Source organism: Staurois parvus, unplaced genomic scaffold (genome assembly GCF_062004578.1).
Source record: "Staurois parvus isolate SC_StPar_1 unplaced genomic scaffold, SC_StPar_1.0 ptg000552l, whole genome shotgun sequence".
In the NCBI taxonomy this organism is placed as follows: Eukaryota; Metazoa; Chordata; class Amphibia; order Anura; family Ranidae; genus Staurois; species Staurois parvus.
The window spans coordinates 2,163,322-2,167,805 of NW_028318348.1; positions in this window are offsets into that span (position 1 = coordinate 2,163,322).

Sequence of the window (4,484 nt, forward strand, 5' to 3'; positions counted from 1 at the left end):
CCCAGTGACACCAATACAGTGATCAGTGCAAAAAAAAAAAACACTGACACTGTACTAATGGCACTGGGGAGGAAGGGGTTAACTTTATTTTTCAGGGAAGGGATATAGGAGTGAGGGGAGTGTTTTACTAGGGGGCGGGGGTGTGTACTGCATGGGACACCGCTGATCGTTGATCGGGAGAGAGAAACTCTTCTGTCCCGATCAGCTTGTCCTGGAGCTGTCAGGGAACTGACAAAGAGCACAGCTACTGCAGCTCTGCTCTCTGTCAGTGATTGCTGCCAATCGCCGTGACATAGCCGGTAACGATCGGCTGTGACCCAGCGACTGACATCCGCAGCTGTGATCGGCGGGACAGGTAGGGCGGCGGAGCGCCTCGCGCGCGCCCCCTACCTGTTTACAAAACACACGTTTTAAAACGTGGTTTTGCCTGCCCGTGCCGTCCTGCCGCCGTATTTCTACAGTGGCTGGGCGGCATGTGGTTAATGTCTAAACCGCTGGCAACAAAAGTGAGATCTATACATATTACATTAACCTTCTTAGCGGTGTTCCCGAGTGTAGCTCGGTGTAGAATTTCTATACCAAGAGCGGTAACCCCGAGCTACACTCGGGCTTACCATGCAGCGTTCTCTGGGGGTCCCTGCAGCACTTACCTTGTCCTTCGCTCCCACGATGTGTCCCCTGCAGCATCCCCGTCCATCTCCTCCGGCGGATGCCGGCATCTGGCTTCCGTGTTCCGGTCCCTGTGACGTCGGAACGTTCAGGCGGCGGAACCGGCGGGAAATTTGAAATTTTTTAAAAATGACATTTTTGCTGTCATTGCTTTTTCACTGCATTTCACATACATTTTGTCCCGAGTGCTTTGTCCGGCGCCCTGCCTGCATTTTGACTGTTCTTTCTGCCTGGAAACTTAGAAAAGTCCATGGCGGCCAAAAAGCGTCCCTTTAGGTCAAAAGCGGTTTTAGACCGGCTAGAGAACAGCGATAGTAAATCAGAACCACTTGCAGAATTGAGTGATAATGATTCGTGGGGGAAATTCGTCATCAGACACTGAAAACGATTTTGCGACTTTGCTCAGCAATGTGCGAATTTGCCTCTGTATTTAAATTTCAGTGTTTTTGGTTTGATTATATTATTGAATTAAATTTATTATTATTATATTATTATTTTTTATGATTATTTATTAAATTATAATTTATGATTTCGTGTTTCAAGTTTTATCATACCCGGGATGTTTACTAGACTCTTTTTCGGACAGATTTCAGTGAGTTATTCCTAAAAATTACAGGCCTACAATAAAAAAAACTACATATTTCCATGCAAAATAATGGTACCGCTTTCAGCACAAAAAACCGGAAAGAATCATACCGCCGAGGAGGTTAAGTAAACTACCTATTAAAATGATCTCTTAATCCATCTGAATAATGATTGGTGCTCCCAAAACATGCAGAAATTAGTACGATTGATCAGACGTGATTGACAAAGTTCCATCACTGCCAATCATATTGGTAACTGAAATCAATTCATAACTCACTAAATCTAATGAAGGTTATTTGCTTTGCCATTGTCATTCAATTTGATAATTCCGCTTGCAATAAATGATCACTTGATTGATCCTATTGATACCTGTGTCGTCGCCTTTAGAATTTCCCCCGGTCTTATTGCTTTCTGTATCCTGTAAGTCACTGAGTCACAATGTTTTGGGAAATCAGAAAATTTTCATTTTTTGCTAGAACAGGAGATGGAGGGAAATCATTCCGATAGGTCGCAGTAGCAGTGTTGCCAGCATATCAGGATTAGCAAAATCACAGCTACTGTCACTGCTGCCTTGAGGAAGGCGAGTTTTGTGGCCTGAAACATTGTACTATGATTCTATGATTTTACAGTCATGGCCAAAAATATTGGCACCCCCGCATTTCTGTCAGATAATACCCCACTTCACCGAGGAAATTGTTGCAATTTACAAATGTTTATTTATTTATTTATTTTTATATGACACAAAAAAAGTGGAGAAACAAAAAGCCAAATCTAACACATTCCACGCAAAACCCAAAAATGGAATGGACAAAATTATTGGCACCTTCTCAAAATTGTATGAAATAATTACATTCAAAGCTTGTGATGCTCCTGTGATTTGTAACTAAACTCACCTGTATTAATTAACAGATCTTAATGTTCCTGTGTCCACTGTGCGCAACATTGTCAATACGTTTACAGCCGATGGCACTATCGCTAATCTCCCTGGACGTGGACGAAAGAGAAAAATTTATCAAAGATTGCAATGAAGGAACCTTAATCAACTTCCAGACAAATTCAAGCTGACCTTCAGGCACAGGGAACAACTGTGTCAGCTAGGCCTATATGTCCCCATCTGAATGAAAAGGGACGCTATGGTAGGAGACCCAGGAGGACCCCACTGATGACACAGAAATATGGTAGGAGACCCAGGAGGACCCCACTGATGACACAGAAATATGGTAGGAGACCCAGGAGGACCCCACTGATGACACAGAAATATGGTGGGAGATCCAGGAGGACCCCACTGATGACACAGAAATATGGTAGGAGACCCAGGAGGACCCCACTGATGACACAGAAATATGGTAGGAGACCCAGGAGGACCCCACTGATGACACAGAAATATGGTAGGAGACCCAGGAGGACCCCACTGATGACACAGAAATATGGTAGGAGACCCAGGAGGACCCCACTGATGACACAGAAATATGGTAGGAGACCCAGGAGGACCCCACTGCTGACACAGAAATATGGTAGGAGACCCAGGAGGACCCCACTGATGACACAGAAATATGGTAGGAGACCCAGGAGGACCCCACTGCTGACACAGAAATATGGTAGGAGACCCAGGAGGACCCCACTGATGACACAGAAATATGGTAGGAGACCCAGGAGGACCCCACTGCTGACACAGAAATATGGTAGGAGACCCAGGAGGACCCCACTGATGACACAGAAATATGGTAGGAGACCCAGGAGGACCCCACTGATGACACATAAATATGGTAGGAGACCCAGGAGGACCCCACTGATGACACAGAAATATGGTAGGAGACCCAGGAGTACCCCACTGCTGACACAGAACCAGAAAAAAGCCAGATTGGAGTTTGCCAGAACTTACCTGAGGAAGCCAAAATCCTTTTGGGAGAATGTGCTGTGGACAGACAAAACAAAATGACAGGTTTTGATAAATCCCATCATTCTACTGTTCAGAAAACAAATGAGGCCTTTAACCCCTCGCCTACCGGGAACTTATACCCCCTTCCTGTCCAGGCCAATGTTCAGCTTTCAGTTCTGTTGCAGTTTGAATGACAATTGTACGGTCATGCGACACTGTACCCATATGAAATTCTTATAATTTTTGTTTCACACAAATAGAGCTTTCTTTTGGTGGTATTTACTCACCGCTGGGTGTTTTATTTATATGCTATAAACAAAAAAAGAGCAAAAAATGTGAAAAAAAACGTTTTTCTTTGTTTCTATTATAAAATTTTGCAAACAGGTAATTTTTCTCCTTTACTGATGGACACTGATGAGGCTGCACTGATGGGTGGCATTACTAGGCACTGATGGGCACAGGCGGGTGGCGCTGCTGGGCACTGACCATCAGGGCACTGATGATCAGTGCCGATCTGTTTTCTGACAATTGCCAGTTATCGGTAGTACTTTCCTCATGCTGGGACAGTGTGAGGAAAGTGCAGCCGATAACCAGAAACTAATCACATGGCAAAAGGCTGCTGTGATTGGCCTTTTGCCAAATCACGTGATCAGCTGTGTCCATAGGATGGCATTATGAAATCTGAAGACTACCAAAGAATTCTGGGGTGCAATGTAGGGCCCAGTGTCAGAAAGTTGGGTCTCTGTGATACACAGAGGTGAAACAAATCCTTCCACATAAGTTGTACCTGTTTATCTACAGCCCACATATCCCCTTACATCCATTCAAAGTGCAGAATTTACACAGGATCTCTCAGCTCTGACAAGCAGAGGGCAGGAGTTGCATCAGTGAGGAAAGCTCTGAGAGCTGATTGGAGGAAAGGGACCACCCCCCTCCACACAGCACACAGGAACAGAGCTGAGGCTGTCAATCACAGGCGGTGCCCTCCCCATCACCATTTTTCTTTCGGTGTCAGGGAAACTTGCCAGAAGTGACTCATGCTTAAAGCAGAGCAACCAGGCAGCAGACAGAAATGACACTTAGTGCTCTGGATTGAGACAAGTACACACTATAGAGGGATATGCTTTGCTCATATATCATGTCAGAGGTTTACAACCACTTTAAGGCAGCCCATTCAAAAGAAATGGCTGGCCACCAAAAATCTTGCATGTACCATTTCTGGCAAGAAATAATAAAATATACTTAGTGACCGCTTAATGATATAGCAGCTTAAGCACGAAAAAGGTAACCACAATAAAACCTCCTAAAATACACAAATAGAAAGTGCAGCGCTAAAAAATATATAGATACG